Source organism: Dasypus novemcinctus, chromosome 2, assembly GCF_030445035.2.
Source record: "Dasypus novemcinctus isolate mDasNov1 chromosome 2, mDasNov1.1.hap2, whole genome shotgun sequence".
Taxonomy (NCBI): domain Eukaryota; kingdom Metazoa; phylum Chordata; class Mammalia; order Cingulata; family Dasypodidae; genus Dasypus; species Dasypus novemcinctus.
In genome coordinates this window covers 118,810,401-118,828,685 of record NC_080674.1, presented here as the reverse complement: position 1 = coordinate 118,828,685, position 18,285 = coordinate 118,810,401, and the positions used below count along the sequence as shown (strand labels likewise).

The 18,285-nt window shown below is 37.2% G+C and overlaps 1 protein-coding gene and 1 pseudogene across 3 annotated transcripts in view; one reads left to right on the top strand and one right to left on the bottom strand.

Annotated features, from left to right (window-relative positions):
- The window catches only part of YTHDC2 (YTH N6-methyladenosine RNA binding protein C2), a 143,181-nt gene that overhangs the window by 51,357 nt on the left and 73,539 nt on the right, over window positions 1-18,285 (bottom strand). The gene's annotated exons all lie outside the window — the stretch shown is intronic.
- LOC101418813 (adenylate kinase isoenzyme 6-like) lies at window positions 11,820-12,433 on the top strand (annotated as a pseudogene).

The window sequence follows — 18,285 nt, the reverse complement described above, 5'->3', positions numbered from 1 at the left end:
AGAACTGACAACTCAGAGTCTAAATTTCAGCAATAACACATTAAAATATCAAAATATCCAGATTTCAACCAAAGATTACAAAACATACAAAAAAAATCAGAAAAGCAATGGCCCAGGCACAGGTGAAAATTAAAACATTTAAAAACATCATCGAGGAGGAACAGACCTGGAACATTCCACAAAAACATATTTTTAAAATTGTCATAAATATGAACAAAGAGCTAAAGGAAAACATGGACAAAGAACTAAAAGAAATCAGGAAAACAAGAGATGAACTAGAGGAGAATACCAAGAGAGAGATGGAAATTATGAAAAGGAAGCAAATAGAACTGAAGACCATGGAAATAGGAATTAAAAAGTCTACAGAGGGAAGCAGATGTGGCTCAAGTGATTGGGCTCCCACCTATCACATGCAAGGTCCCTGGTCCAGTTCTCAGCGCCTCCTAAAGAAGACAGCAAGCTGGCACGACGGGCAGGTATGGTGAGCTGAAGCAACAAGATGACGCAATTAAGAGACACAAGAGGGGAAACAGACTTTGGCCCAGTGGTTAGGGCATCCGTCTACCACATGGGAGGCCCGCGGTTCAAGCCCCGGGCCTCCTTGACCCGTGTGGAGCTGGCCCATGCGCGCTGATGCGTGCAAGGAGTGCCGTGCCACACAGGGGTGTCCCCCGCGTAGGGGAGCCCCACGCACAAGGACACAAGAAGAAAAACATAATGAGTAACACAACAAAGCAGGGAATGGAGGTTCCCAGGGCCTCCTAAAGAAGACAAGCAAGAGAGCGAGCTGACGTGATGGGCAGGGGCAGCAAGCTGACACAAGTTGATGCAACAGGAGACACAAGAAGAAAAACATGAGAGCCACAGCAAAGCAGGGAATGGAGGTACCTCAAGCAATTAGGCACCTCCCTCCCATACTGGAGATCCTAGGTTTGGTTCCCAGTACCTCCTAAAGAAACAAGGAAGACGAAGAGACACAGCAAGTGCAAGCAACAAGGAAGTGGGGAGAATAAATTAAATTAAAATTTTTTTAAAAGTCTACAGAGGGGTTGAATAGCAGATTGAACCTGGCAGAAGATTCAATGGAGTTGAAGAAAAGATAATTGAAATCATCCAGGTTAAGGAGAAGAAAGAAGAAAAGTGAACAGCACACCTGAGAAACCATCAAGCGTAACAATATGTGCTTTGTGGGAATCCCAGAAGAAGAAAGACAGAAAGAAGCAGAAAATATTAAAAGGAATATGCCTGAAAACTTCCCAAATTTAACAGAGACAAGAATATACACATCCAAAATGTTCAGTGAATTCCAAACAGGGTAAACCCAAACAGATCAATGCTGTGCCACATTAGAATCAAACTATCAAATGACAAAGATAAAGAAAGAATTCTAAAAGCTGCAAGAAAGAAGCAATGTGTTCAGTACAAGGATGTCTCAGTAAGATTAAGGGCAATTTCTCATCAGAAATCATGGGGGTAAGAAGGTAGTGGGAAGACACAGTTAAAGATATGAAAGCAAAATTTGACAACCAAGAATTCTGTACTAGCAAAACCATCTTTCCACAATGAGTAAGGTAAAGGATTGTGGAAGATGGCCTACTAAGGAGCTCCAGAAATTGGTCCTTTCACCAAAACAACTATTGAACTGGCAGGAAATGTCCGAATCAAAAACTTTGGAACTCTGGAGTCTAGTGAAACACTGCAGCATCCAGGAAACAGCTAGAAGAACAGGCTAGTACACTGTGGTAAAAATTGTTGAATTTCACACTCTGAGCAGCAGCTGTCATCCACACACTACCCCAGCAGTGTGGCAGTCAGCAGTGAGACTGCATCCTGGGCTCCTGGAATAGCTTGCCAGTGCCATGGTCAGCTATAAGGACCTAGTCCTTCAAAATGCAGTAGAGTATGGTCAGAACGGTGATCACTGCTTCTGATCAGCTACTTCAGATCACTGGGGAAACAGTTCTGAGGGCAGCCATTACTCCAATACCCACACTCCAGGGAAACACAGCAAAGAATTCTTAAAGAGGCAGTACCTATTTATTTATCTCCTCTTGATAATTTTCATTACCCCAATTTGGGAGCAACAATAGTTTGGAAAAATTAGAAATTGATAGCTTTACTCCACAACAACTAACAACAAACCCTTGTGATGCCAGAGGAGTGGGAGAATCAGATTTCCAAAGTTACAATATAATAGATTGTCTAACTCTCAACAAAAAATTACAACATATACAAAGAAAGAAGAAAGTATGGCCCATTCACAGGAATAAAAGAATTTGCCTGAAACCATTCCTGAAGAAGCATATACATTGGAAATATTAGTTAAAGACTTTAAAACAATCTTAAATCAACATGTTCATTGAGCTAAAGGAATCCATATACAAATACCTAAAGGAAATTAAATCAATACATTCATTGAACTAAAGGAATCCATATACAAATACCTAAAGGAAATTTGAAAAACATGTCTGAAGAAAATAAAGAAATGGAAATTATAAAAAGAAATAAACGGAATTTTTGTAGCTACAAAAGACAGTAATTGAAATGAAAACTCATTGGACAGAGTCAATAGCAGATTTAAACAAGCAGAGGAAAGGACTGGCAAACTTGAAGATAATACAACAGAACTATCCAGCTTGAGGAATAAAAAGCAAAAAAAAATGAAGAAAAATGAACAGAGCATGAGGGACCTGTGAGATACTATCACACATACAAACAAATGCATTGTTCTGGTTTGCTACACTGCTTAAAGCAGATATCATGAAATGTTTTGGCTTCTACAATGGGAATTTATTAGCTTGCAATCTTACAGTTTTGAGGTCATGGAAATGTCCAAATCAAGGCATCACCAAGACAATACCATCTTCCTAAAGACCAGCTGTTGTTGGTCCTGTAGGTATTCCTCTCTCACAGAGCAAGGCACATGGTGGCATCTGCTGGTCTCTCCCTTCTCTTCTGGGTCTCAGTGCTTTCAGCTTCTTGCTTCCAAGGCTTTCTGTCTTTGTCAGAATTTCATTCCCTTATTAAGGATTCCAGTAAGAGGATTAAGACCCATCCTGAATGAAGTCGGTCACATCTTAACTAAGTTAAGATTTTACTCACCAAAAGATCCTACTTAAAATGGGTCCACACCCACAGGAATGAATTAACTTTAAGAACATACTTTTCTGAGATATATACGCTTCAAATCACCACCCACATCATTGGAGTACCAGAAGGACTAGAGAGAGAAAAAAGGGCAGAAAAAATATCTGAAGAAATAATGGCCAAAACTTCCCAAATCTGATGAAAGACATGAATAAACACATCCAGGAAACTCAAAGAACTCCAAGCAGGATAGACTCTGAGAGATCTACACCAATACACATTATTGTGAAACTGTCAAATTCCAAAAACTCAGAGGATTTTGAAAGCAGCAAGAGAGAACTGACTTGCCTCATACAAGGGATCACCAATAAAATTAACAGCAAATTCCTCATCAGAAACCATGGAGTCCAGAATTCAGTGGAATGGTATATTTAATATCCTTAGAGAAAAAAACTCTATCAAACAAGAATTTTATATTGGGCAAAAACATCTTTCAAAAATGAAGGGATATTAAGACATTTCCAAATAAACAAAACCTAAAGAGTTCATTACCAGATCTGCCCTCAAGAAACGCTAAGGGGAGTCCTTCAGGCTGAAATAAAAGGATGCTAGAGAATAACTTGAAGCCATAAGAAGAAATAAAGAACATTAGTAAAAGGTAAACTACAAAAGTAAATATAAAATTCTATATTATTGTACTTTTGGTTTGTAACTGCTTTTTCTCTTCATATGACTTAGGCAAATGTGTACAATAACATAAATCTTTCTTAATGGGCAACAAAGCCAGGACATTGTATATCCTGCCATAACCCACTGAATGGACTAGAGGAGAGTGTGAACTACAATGTAAAATATGGTCCATGCAGTGTGGCAGTGCTCCAGGGTGCATTCACCAAATGCAATGAATGTGCCTTACTGATGAAAGGGAATGTTGATGTGGGAGGAGCTGGGGTGTGATGGGAAGTGGGGTATATGGGAACCTCTTATGTTTTTTGTTTTGTTTTGTTTTGTTTTTTTTCTTATCTTATGTTTTTTAATGTAACATTTCATGGGATCTATTTATCTTTTTTAAAGAAAAAGACAATTTAAAAAAATACTAGCACACTAAAAAAAAAAAAAAAGATGTAATTTGAGACAATAACCATATAATGGAGGTGGGATAGAGATATATAGGAGCAGAAAGTTTACAAACACCTGAAACTATGTTGGTACTAGTCGAACTAGGTTACTGGTTTAAGATATTCACTGTATTTACAAAGGTAACAACTATAAAAATAACTTGAAAATAGAGAAAAAAAAGGGGGAAGGAGGGAAGGAATAAAAATGGTCCTTTACAAAAAAAGGAACTTAATACAAAAAAGGGAGTAACAGAGTAATTGAGGAACAAAAATCATACAAGACATTCAAAAAACAAATAGCTAAAATGGCAGAAATAAATTCTTTCTTCTCAGCTATTACCTTAAATATCAATGAAGTATACACCTCTATTAAAAGGCAGAGACTAGCAGATTGGATGAAAAAGCATTATACATCTAAATTCTCTCTATAAGAAAGCATTAGGAACAAAGATACAAATAGGCTGAAAGTAAAAGGGTGGGGAGAATTATTTCATGCAAAGAGTAATCAAGAGAGCCAAAATGACTGTATTATTCTCAGAAAAAAAGACTTGAAGTCAAAAAAGATTTTAAGAGACAAAGATGGATATCATATAAATAAGAAGATCAAGCCAGTAAGAAGATATAGCAAGTATAAACATAAGTACCTCACAAAAGAGTCCCAAAATATATGTAACAAAAATTGACAGAACTGAAGGAAGAAACAGATCGTTACACAATAATAGTTGGAGACTTCAATACACCACTCTCAAAAATTGATAGAACATCTAAGCAGATGATCAAAAAGGAAATAGAGGACTTAAACAATATAACAAACCAATTAAATATAATCAACATATATAGAACACTCCACTCAACAACAGAAACTCATTCTTCTCAAGTGCAAATGAAACATTTTCCAGGATAGACTATATTAGGCCACAACTCAAATCTCAATAAATTTTAAAATATTGCAATCAAACAAACTATCTTCTAGTTTGAAATAGCAAGAAATCAATAACAGAAACCAGGAAAATTTACAAATATGTGAAAATTAAACAACACACTATTAAGCATCCAATGGGTGAAGAAATCACCAGGTGGAGTGGTTTGAAACTGTGCACCCCAGAAAAAAACAAGTCCTTAAATTTAATCCGTTCCTATGGTTGTGAACCCATTGTAAGCAGGACCCTCTGATAAGGTTACTTCAGATAAGAAGGTGTGACCCACCTCAATCAGGATGAGTAATAATCTTGTTATGGAGTCCTTTATAAGCAGAATGAAATTCAGAGGGAGAGAGAGAAAGCCACACAGGAAGGAGCCAGAAGCTGAAATCAAAGCAATCCAGAGATGTTGTCATGTGCTTTGTCATATGAAAACCTAAGGACCAGAGATCACTAAAAGTCAGCCAAAGAATGCCACAATCTTTGGGAAGAAAGCATCACATTGCTGACTCCTTGATTTGAACTTTCTGTTATACTCAAAACTGTAAGCTAATAAATTCCATTATTTAAGCCAAACCATTACACAGTATTTGCCTGAGCAGTCTAGAAAACTAAAACATCAGGGAAATTAGGAACTATTTTGAGATAAATGAAGACAAAAATACAACATACCAAAACTTATGGGATGCAGCAAATACTGTACTCAGAGGGAAATTTATAGCACTATATGCCTACACTGAAATGAAGATCACAAATCATTAACATCACACCTAAAGAAACTAGAAGGCAAGTGAAATCTAAAGTTGTAAGAAGGAAGGAAACAGTAAAGATTAAACCTAAGATGAATGAACTAGAGAAGAGAAAAACAATAGAGAATCAATTAAACAAAAGTTGGTTTTTTGAAAAGATTAATAACATCAAAAAACCTTTAGACAAACTGAGAAAGCAAGTTAAGACAAAAATAACTAAAATTAGAAACAAAAATGGGACATTACTACCAACCTTACAGGAATAAAAAGGATTATAAGGGGGTACTAAGTGCAATTATATGTCAACAAATGAGAAAACTTCAATGAAATGGACAAATTCTTAGAAACATACAAATTACCTAATCTAATGCAAGAAGAAAAACTCCATACTTATAACAAGTAAAAAATTGAATCAGTAATCAAAAGTCTCCTAACAAAGAAAAGTCCAGGACCATAGGGTTTCACTGATGGATTCTTCCAAACATTTAAAGAAGGTTTAACATCTATCCTTCTCAAACTCTGAAAAAATAAAAAAATTTTAAAACTCCTAAAACCCAGAGGATTACTTCCTAACTCATTCTATGAGATCAGCTGGAATTGAAAGCTCCACTTCCCCACAATGGGGGAGGAAGAGACAGTTGGGCACCAACTTCAGCTACTGACGAGTAAATTCAGTGGGCTAAAGTATAATCCTGAGAACAGCTAAAGTTTGAGCCTGTCCAAGTCAGAAAGAGGCCGGGACGCGCCATCTTAACTCTGCACCAGGCATGACGGGCATCGGAGCAGACTGAAAATCCCAGTGCTGGTGGGGACCAGCTTCTTCCCAACCAGATCATATTGCAGCTCTAGCCTAGGCTCCAGGGCCACCTCCAGCAGGGAGGATGTTGCAGGGACCTGTGCCAGCCTCCCTGGGATATTACTGGCCAAGCCATGGAGGCCGGTGACTATGCTACTCTGGCGGCATGAGGCGCCCCAGGAGCTGTTTTGTGAAGGGAACTGGAAGCTCCATTTCCCAGAAACAGGGGAGGACGAGACTGTTGGCTGCCGATTTCAGCTGCTGATTGGTAGACTCATAAGGCTAAGGAATAACTTGGGAACAGCTGGGTTGTGAACCAGCCCAAGGCAGAAAGAGGCCAGTAGCCGCCATTCTGACTCCACCCCCAACCTGAGGGGAAGCCGGGCTGACTGAAACTCTCAGTGTCGGCAGGAACCAGTTTCTTTTACACAGATCAACCTGCAGCCCTAGCCTAGGCTTCAGGCTCACCTCTGGCAGGGAGGAACCTGAGAAGCCCTGCACCAGCCTATACAATTAACTGCAGGTAACTTTGGCTGGCATAGACTGAAAATCAGACGTCTACCAGGGAAACTGTGGTCATCTTGGACCCACACTGCATAGATTGCTGCCCACATCTGAAGCTTCATCCCTGCCCCAGGCAGGGGAAACAGGGATGTGAAGCTTCAGCAGTCTCTCTGGGCTACTACAGTCTAGGCCTGCACAACTTGGATTATTCCACACAGCTGTGACTCTGTCCCTGCCCCTGGCAAGGGGGAAAGTTGGAATAAGCTTCATTGGTCCCTGGCTCAATGAAGGCAGCTTGAGCCTCCACAGCTTACAGCACAAACTACATGCCTGGCTCCTACTGTGCAGCCAGCAAGGGAGAAAAGATAGGAAGCCCTAAATTAAAGAGAAAAACTGCACCCAGAATAAATACTCTAGCAAGCCAGATGCCAAGACACCAACAAAAAATTACAATCCACACCAAGAAACAGGAAGCTATGGCCCAGTTAAAGTAACATGATAAGCCTCCAGATGACATAAAGGAGTTGAGACAACTAATTATAGATGTTCAAACAAATCTGCCTAATAAATTCAATGAGATGGCTAAAGAGATTAAGGATATTAAGAAGACATTGGATGAGCACAAAGAATAATTTGAAAGCATACATAGAAAAATAGTAGATCTTATGGGAATGAAAGCTGTAATCAATTGAAATTTTGAAAACATTGGAATCATATAATAGCAGATTTGAGGAGGCAGAAGAAAGGATTGGTGAGCTTGAAGAAATGGCCTCTGAAAGTGAATGTACAAAAGAACAGATGTAGAAAAGAATGAAAAAAATTGAACAGGGTCTCAGGGGACTAAATGACAGCAAAAGGTGTACAAACATACATGCCATGGGTATCCCAGAAGTAGAAGAGAAGGGAAAAGGGCAGAAGGAACATTTGAAGAAATAATGGTAGAAAATTTCCCAACCCTATTAAAGGATATAGATATCCATGCCCAAGAAGCACAACGTACTCCCATCCGAAAAAAAATTCAAATAGACCAATTCCAAGACACATACTCATCAGAATGTCAAAGGCCAAAGACAAAAAGAGAATTCTGAGAGCAGCAAGAGAAAAGCAATGCATAACATATAAGGGGTATCCAATAAAATTAAGTGCTGATTTGTCACCAGAAACCATGGAGGCAAGAAGACAGTGGTCTGACATATTTAAGATACAAGAGAAAAACATCCAGCCAAGAATCTTATATCCAGCAAGACTGTCTTTCAAAAATGAGGGTGAAATTTGAATATTCACAGATAAACAGAAACTGAGAGAATTTCTAAGCAAGAGACAAGAATTTCAGGAAATACTAAAGGTTGTGCTAGAGCCTGAAAAGAAAAAACAGGAGAGAGGGGCCTGGAGGAGAGTCTGGAAATGAAGATTATATCAATAAAAGTAACTAAAAGTGTCAAAAGAATGGTGAAAATAAAATATGACAGATAAAAACTCAAATAGGAATAAAGTTAACCAATGATGTAAAGCACTTGTATTCAGAAAACTGCAACTCAATGTTAAATCAAAAAAGACCTAAATAACTGGAAGAACATTCCATGCTCATGGATTGGAAGACTAAATATCATCAAGATGTCAATTCTGCTCAAATTGATATACAGATTTAATACAATCCCAATAAAAATTCCACCAGCATTAAAGAAAAAATTGAAAACATGATCATTAAATTTATTTGGAAGGGTAAGTAGTCCTGAATAGCCAGAAACATCATAAAAAGGAAAAGTGAACCCTCATCTCCAGACTTTAAATCATAATACCTACCTATTGTGGTAAAAAACAGCATGGTACTAGCCTAAAGACAGACACAATAGACCAATGAAACCAAATTTATGGTTCAGAAACAGACCCTCACAGGTATGGTCAAGTGATTTTTTACTAGCCTGTCAAACTCACACAGCTCGGGCAAAACAATCCATTCATCAAAAGGTACTAAAAGAATTGGACATCATAGATGAAAAAGGAAAGAGGACCCCCAATCTCACACCTTATCCAAAAATCAACTCAAAATGGATCAAAAAACTAAAAATAAAAGCAATAATCATAAAATTTCAAGAAGAAATTGTAGGAAAATATCTTCAAGACCTGGTGGTAGACGGTGGATTCTTATAGGAGATAAGTGAAGGACTGAGGGGACTACTGATATTTAATGTATGTAGAAGTATTAATTAGCTTTACTGTAAAGGTATGGAAATGTATAGAGTGGATAGAAAACACACAGTGAGTAAGGCTAGTTTATAAATAGGGATATGACTGAAAATGGTAGTCTAGTTATCTAAATGCCAATTGACAGAATGCTAGAGAATAATCTAGGAAGTGGATAGCACAGTAAACCAAGAGGTGGATGAGAATTGTGGTTGATGGTACAGATGCAAGAGTGTCCTTTGTTAGCTAGCTAACAAAAGTATATCACTACTGCAGGGTGATGGGAATGTGGAGAAGCATGGGAAAAATACAGTTGGAGTGACCTATGGACTGTAGTTAGTGGTAATAATATAATATTCTTGCATCTATGTGAAAGATGAACTGTGTTATACTGAGGCAGTATGGAAAATGTGAACCAAATGTACACTATGGACATGGTAACAATCAGATGATATTATTTTATCTGTAGCAAATGACACACCACATTGTGGTGTGTTGATAGAGGGGTGTTGTTTGGGAATCTTGCACATGTGCATGATTGTTTTGTAAGTTTACAACTTCTGTCATAAAAAATATATTTAAAAAATAATATTTGGCTCAATGGATAGTGTCCACCTACCACATGGGAGGTCCAGGTTCAAGCCCAGCATCTCCTGACCTGTGTGATAAGCTGGCCCGTGTGCAGTGCCAATGCACACAAGGAGCATCGTGCCACACAGGGGTATCCCCCACGTAGGGGAGCCCCATGCGCAAGGAGTGCACCCCATAAGGAGAGCCACCCAACGCGAAAAAAGTGTAGCCTGCCCAACAGTGGTGCAGCACACACGTAGAGCTGACCAGTAAGATGACGCAACAAAAAGAGACACAGATTCCTGGTGCTGCTGCTAAGAACGCAAGCGGACACAGAAGAACACACAGCGAATGGACACAGAAAGCAGACAATGGGGAGGTGTGGAAGGGGAGAGAAATAAATAAAAAATAAATCTTAAAAATAATAATAATAGGGTGGGTTGGGGGAAAAACATATCAAATGTAAGATAAGGACTATGATTTAGTAGTAAGATTTTGACAATATTCTTTCTTAATTTGTGACACACGTCTCATGACAATGCAAGGTGTTAGTAGAGGGTTGATTTTTGGGACCCCTGTATGATGTTATGCATGTTTGCTTTGTAAGTTCACAACTTTTACTACACACTTAATTGTTTATGTATGTTCATATATAAATGATATAAAGATAATAATAGGATTGGCTAGGGGAAAAATACTTCGTTTAGTAGTAATATTTTGACAATGCTATTTAATTATCAGTTAACAAGGTTTAAAAACAATGCAAGGTATTGGTAGGGTGAGATGTTATACATGTTTATTTGATATTATATATGTATGCTTTGTAAGTTCATACTATTATACACTTATTGTTTACATCTTTTTATGTATGAGTGATATATTTCAATAAATTAAAAAAAAAAAATAGTGGGAAGCAGATTTGGCCCAACGGATAGGTGTCCGCCTACCACATGGGAGGTCCAAGGTTCAAACCCAGGGCCTCTTGACCCCCGTGGTGAAGCTGGCCCACGTGCACTGCTGATGTGTGCAGGGAGTGCCATGTAAAACAGGGGTATCCCCAGTGTAGCGGAGCCCCACGCGTAAGGAGTGCACCCCATAAGGAGAGTTGCCCAGTGCAAAAAAAGTGCAGCCTGCCCAGGAATGGTGCCACACACATGCAGAGCTGATGCAGCAAGATGAAGCAACAACAACAAAAAAAGAGACACAGATTCCGGGTGCCCTTACAAGAATACAAGCAGATATAGAAGAACACACAGCAAATGGATACAGAGAGCAGACAACTGGGCGGGGAGAAGTGCAGGGAAGGGGAAAGATAATAAGTCTTTAAAAAAAATAGCATCTAAAAGAATAAAAGACCTAGTAATAAGTATAACCAAGGAAGAAAAAAGTTGGGCTGAAAGAAATTAAAGAAGACCTAAAAAAAATAGAAGGATATTCCATGTTAACGGATTGGAAGACTTAATATTGTTAATATGTCAATTCTGCCTAAAGCAATCTACAAATTCAATGCAATCCTATCATAATTCCAGAGACCTTTTCTGCTGAAATGGAAAAGATGATCCTCAAATTCGTATAGAATTGTAAAGGGTCCCCAAATAGCCAAAACAATGTTCAAAAAATAACAAAGTTGAAAGACTCACACTTCCTGATTTCAAAACTTATCACGAAACAACAGTAATTAAAAATACCATGGTACTGGCATAAGGATAGACATTTAGACCAACGGAATAGAATTCAGAGTCCATAGCCAGTAGATTTCTGACAGGGGTGCCAAGTCCATACAACAGGTAAAAAATAGTCTCTACAACAAATGATGCTGGGACAAGTGGAAATCACCATGAAAAGAATGAATATGGACCACAACCTCTCACCAAATTTAGAAATTAAGTCAAAATGGATCAAAGACCTAAATATAAGATAGAAAACTCCTAGAAGAAAACATAGGGGCTTGAAGCCATCGCAGTGAGGACCATGTTGCAGCCGAACATCCAGCTCACCAGTACACCAGGGGTTGGAAAAACTACACTAGGCGAAGAACTTGCATCAAGATCAGGACTGAAATACATTAATGTGAGTGATTTAGCTAAAGAAGGGCAACTATATGATGGTTATGATGAAGAGTATGATCGTCCCATTTTAGATGAAGATAGAGTAGTTGATGAATTAGAAAATCAAATGAAGGTAGAGTTATTGTTGATTACCATGGTTGTGATTTCTTCCCTGAACGCTGGTTTCATATATTTTTGTGCTGAGAAGAGATAATAGTGTATTGTACAAAAGACTTAAAACAAGGGGTTATAATGAGAAGAAACTAAAAGATAATATTCAGTGTGAAATTTTTCAAGTTCTTTATGAAGAAGCCATAGCATCTTACAAAGAAGAAATAGTGCATCAGCTGCCCAGTAATAATCCAGAAGAGCCAGAGAATAATATAAATCAGATATTGCAGTGGTTTGAACAATGGATCAAAGATAATAGTTCTTGACTTACAAGACTGGCAAAATTTCAACCACTCTTGTTGATATTTCTCTGCCCACATCATAGAAATTGTCCAATTATGAGAAAACTTTTGCATTAAAATTGTGTTGCAAGACTAGCAGGTGGACAGTATAAAGGTTTATTCCTGGGCGTTTTTTCTCCATGAGAAAGCTAAATAATTTCATATTTAATGACTACAACATTATTAAGGATTGAAAGTAAAGACTGTCACCGTTTAATATTTCAACTGCTAAATATAAATATTTTTGACCAAATGGGTGGATACCTGTTAAGTTTATTACAGAAGAAAATGAAGATGATCTCTTCAAATAAAACTTAAGGCTTAAAAAAAAAAAAAAAAGAAAGAAAATATAGGGAATCATCTTCAGGACCTTGTGCTAGGCAATGGCTTCTTCAACTTTACACCAACAGAATGAGCAACAAAAGAAAAAATAGATGAATGAAGCTTCATCAGAATTAAAAACTTTTGTTAAAGCACATTAGTAAGAAAGTGAAAAGACAACCTATAGAATGGGAAAAAAATACTTGGAAACCACATACTAATAAGGGTTTAATATCCAGAATATATAAAGAAATCCTACAATTCAACAATACAAAGACAAACAATCCACTTTAAAAATGGGCAAAAGACTTGATAGACATTTTTTCAAAAAAGATATACAAATGACCAATTAGCACATGAGAAGATGCTCAATATCATTTTCCATTAAGAAAATAGAAATCAAAATCACAATGAGACACCACTGCTCATCACTAGAATTATTACTATTAAAAATCAGAAAATAATTGTTGGGAAGGTTGCGGAGAAAAAGGAACGTTTGTTCATTGTTGGTGGGAATGTAAATGGTGTAGCCGCTGTGGAAAATAGTTTCATGATTCCTCAGAATATTAAGTATAGAATTACCATATGATATGGCAATCCTACTTCTAGGTATATACCCAAAAGAACTAAAAGCAGGTACTTGAAAAGATATTTGCACATTGATATTCATAGTGGCATTATTCACCATTGCCAAGAGGCTGAAGCAACCCAACTGTTCATCAAGAGATATGGGCAATCAAAATGGGTATATATGTTCAATGAAATATTATTCAGCCATAAAAAGGAATGAAGCTTTGATATATGCTACAACACAGATGAGGCTTGAAAACATCGTGTTGAGTGGGGAAAAAAAAAATAGACACAAAAGGACAAAGATTATATGATCTCACTCATATGAAATTAGAATATGCAAATTCATAGGCTCAGAAACTGGAATATAGGTTAAAAGGAGCCGGGGTGGGGTAAAGAATGGGGAATGGGGCATTAATACTTAATTGGCAGAGAGTTTCCATTTGGGATAATGAAAAAGTTTTGATAATGGATGTACACAATATTTTGAATATAATTAACACCACTGACCAGTGTATTTCAACATGATTAAAATGGGAAATTTTAGGTTGTATATATGTTAACAGAATATTTTCAAAACTGTACAATACAAAGAGAGAAACCTAAAGTAAACTATGAACTATAGTTAATAGTATAATTATAATAATATTTTTTCATCAATTATAACAAAATTACCATACTAATACAAAGTGTTAATAATAGGAAAAACTGTGTATGTGGACAGGGGCATATGGGAACCCTGTAGTTTCTGCAAGACTTTTCTTTAAGCCTTCAATTTCTTTATTAAATTTTTTTTAATTAAAATAAGTTTTAAAATTTTAAGAGGTCTACAAGTGATTATGATCTGTATTCATTATATGACAATTACTGCTTCAACTGAATATTCAATCCATAGCCTTGAAGAAAAGTGTCAAATGCATATATTTTGGCAGGGAAGTATAAATAAATGTGGAAGTTTTTAAATGTCCCAAAATCCTTTAATATTCCTCTCCTTAAGAGGTAGAGCCTACTTCTCTTTCCCTTAAGTATGGACTTCTAACAAATAGAAAAAAGCAGAAGTAATGGTTTACAACTTTGGATAATTAGTCATAAAAGGTGACTAGAGCTTTATGCTTGCTCTTTTATGCTTGCTCTTTCTCCCTGTCTCTCTTAGATGACTCCCTGTGGAAGAAGCCAGCTACCACATCACAGGAACAATTAAGGCAGCCCTATCATCAGGCCCAGATGGCAAGGACTGAGACCTTCTGCCAACCAGTGATGAACTGAGGTCTCTTGCTAACAGCCATGTGAGTGAGCTTTCTTGGAAGCATATTGTCCAGCCCTATGAAACCTTCAGGTGGCTGCAGATCCTGTTGACAACCTAACTACAACCTCATGAGAAACAAGGAGCTAGAATCACTCATCTAACATACTCCCAAATTCTTGTCTCTCAGACTCTATGTGAAATAATAAATGCTTTACACTGCTAAATTTGGAATACTTTATTATACAGCAATAGATAATATAATACAGTGAGCATGGAAGATGCCTAGCCTTATTAAAGCAATCTAATCACTGTTTCTACAGGATCACATGGAGAAAATGGTGCCAAGAAAAAAACCTATTAAGCCCAAGGTTTCCTGGATCACATGGAGTATTTTCAACTCTGGTGCCAATTAATAGCTGAGATTTTAGAAAAGAAATAAAAACATAAGAAATGGGTGTTTATAGAGCTACTATATCATTTCATTTACTAAGCATGGCTTAAGACACTGGAATAGTGTTCTCTGGGAAATGTCCAATAAATCTAGTGGACAAACCTGGATTCACAGGATGACCAACAATGTCAAAATAGCAGTCTAGTATTCACTAAAAGAATATCTAGAGAAAGGGTCAAGAATACTTAAGTAATTGAAATGCTTCATTCATGGTTAGAAGCATTATTTTAATAAAGCAACATGTCTCAGAGTACTAACTATCAAGTTCAATTGCTAAACTGCTCAAAGCAATATTACAGGCATAATGGGAAAAAAAAATTGCCAGAAAACTGGAGGGCCACATTTACAAATACATAAAATCACTTTTCAAAATACAGATCAATTTTTTTTTTAAATGGTTAGCTTAAAAGAAGTAAGGCAAACTGAGCCAAACTAAATCTACAAAGAAGATGATATAACCAAGAGCCTCATTTCATTCATAATAGGTTTCCTAAACTATGCGTAGAATTATAATTGCTTAACCACACTCAAAGAACATTGAACAAAGGCCTCTGGTAGCATACCACAATGCCTATTCATTGACCTCAGCCCCTCAAATTAATAAACTGAGAAAATGTTAATATACTAGATACTAGAACGGAAAAAAAAGTTAAGCCAAAACAATGAGCCAAATCTGATTACAAGATGAAATTTAAAAGAAATAAAATGTCTTAAGCTCAAAAAAATTCAAAACAACAAATACAAGTTAGGGAGTATTAATTTAACAAAATCACGTTAAAAAATACATGAATCATTTAGCTAACGTGGTTGGCAAAGAGGTGCACTGATTGTAAACTGAATTAAGGTAAGTAAAGGGGAGAGGTTAGGCTGATAAGCCTACTCTACCTTAAAGAGTCACTAAGAGATTGTCAGGATTGGACAGCATGTTTTGTTTTGTTTTTTATGTTTTTTTTTTTTCTCTCCCTTTGTCTGCTCTCTGTGTCCATTCGCTGTTATGTTCTCTTCTATCAAGCAGCACCCGGAATCTGTGTTTCTTTTTATTGCATCATCTTGTTGTGTCAGCTCTCCATGTGTGCGGTACCATTACTGGGCAGGCTGCACTTTCATTCAAGCTGGGCGGCTCTCCTTACTGGGGGCACTCCTTGTGCATGGGGCTCCCCTATGCAGGGACACCCCTGAGTGGCACGGCACTCCTTGCACGCATCAGCACTGCACGTGGGCCAGCTCCACACGGGTCAAGGAGGCCCGGGGTTTGAACAGTGTACCTCCCATGTGGTAGGTGGACGCTCTAGCCATTGGGCCAAGTCCACGTCCCAAAACCATGTTTTTTAAAACAAACTAGAACATACCGACAGAAAGGGGACCAGGCTGGAAGGTAGTGAATACTATGTCATATTCAATAGGAATAGTTGAAGTTATAGGAATGGTTGGCCCAGAAAACAAAAAACTTAAATGAGAAACCATAACTATTTTCATATATCTGAAGGTCCATCAGGCATACATAGATACTAAATCTCTTCAGTATCATCTGAGAAGAAAAACGTAGAAGCTGTATAGGTAGCTTTCAGTTCAAAAATATTAAAAAATTAACAATACAAATTAAATTGAGTGTCACTCACTTACTCATTCACAAAACATGTTCAAACAAATTATTATTTTGTAGAGCTCTTTAAAAGTTATATCATTATTCCACAAATATTTATTGAAACTTACTATGAACCTCTGGAGAAACAGATGAATAAAATAGACAAGGATTCTAACAGATCAGACAGGTGGTAAAAAGAATAAAAAACTTAGTATGCCAGATAATGAAAGTACAAGAAGAAGAATAAAGAAATGCAAAGAGAAAGAGTGAGAAAAGTGTGCAATTTTACTAAGGTGATCAAAAAAGACCTCTATGAAGGCACTATCTAAGGAGAAACTTAACTGAAACAAGTCAGTGGGCCATATGATTATCTGTGGGGAGAACATTCCAGGCGTAGGAAAAGAACAACATCAAAGGCCCAAAGGTAGGAATGTGCCAGCACACATGAGGAACAGCAAGGAGACAGATGTGGCTAAAGCACAGTGAACAAGGAAGAGAATGGTAGAAAATGAGATCAAAAAGCAGTCAGGGACCAAATCAAGAAAAGGACTTAAATTTTACTCAAAGTGTAATAGGAAGGGATAGCAGGGTTGAGAGCAAGGTTGAGTAGCAGATCAATTTCCTTTCTGAAAAAATCAGTCTGATTATTCTATGTAGAACAGACTGCACTAACATAAAAATAGAAATGGTTAAAAGCTTACTGCAATAGTTAAGGAGAGAAATGATGGTTTGGATTAGGAAGGCAACAGTAGAGGAATAGAGATATGATCAGATTCAGGATTTATTTAAAAGGTAAAGTCAAAATAGGATCTGCTAATAAACAGAATGTGAGATGTGAGAACAAAGTCAAGGATGACTTTCTCTTTTGTTGCAGGAACAACTAGTTGAATGGTAGTACCATTTACTGAAGAAGGGATGACTAAAGAAAAAGCAAGTTGAAAATGAAGTAGGGGAGAAGGATCAAAAGTTGCATATCCAGCTTTATTAACCAAATGGACATACAAATGGAGATGTCAAGTATCAGGTATGTAGAAGCCAGAGGAGAGGTCAGGACTGGAGATATAAATTAAGGACTCACTTCAAATAGATATTTAAAAGCATGACTAAATGAGATAACCTAGGGAGTAAGTGTAAACTGAAGGAAGGTCTAAGGATTGAAGCCTAGGGCATTCCATATTTAGAGACCAGGAAAAAAGAGGAGGAGCCTATCAAGGAAACCAAGACATTGCAGTTTTAGTGAGATGAGAAAAAAAATAGCAAAGTGTGGAATATCAGAAGTGGACAGAAGTAAATGTTTATAGATGGGAGTGAACAACTATGTCAAATAATGCTGAGAGGTTTAGATAAGGGGATATACTACTTGACATCTAAATCCTTTCCAGTACTGACTTACTATGATCTTTCATTTTGTCTTTTCTCTAGCTGCCTTTGGAGTTCTGAAACTCACCTCAGATTACCAATATCCACCAAAACCAAATAATAAAAATAAGAATAACTCATTAATGAAAACGTGAGTCCATACAACTAAAGATATGCTAAATTTTTTCATTTACTAAATGAGTAACCCAGAGCAGAAGTTGTTGATATTTTTCCTTCCTTTTTTGAAGGAAATCTCTGAGAATCCAAAGGGAAATCCTTTCCAGGGGGAGTGAGGGAAGAAAAATAAAGCATATGTGAATGCACA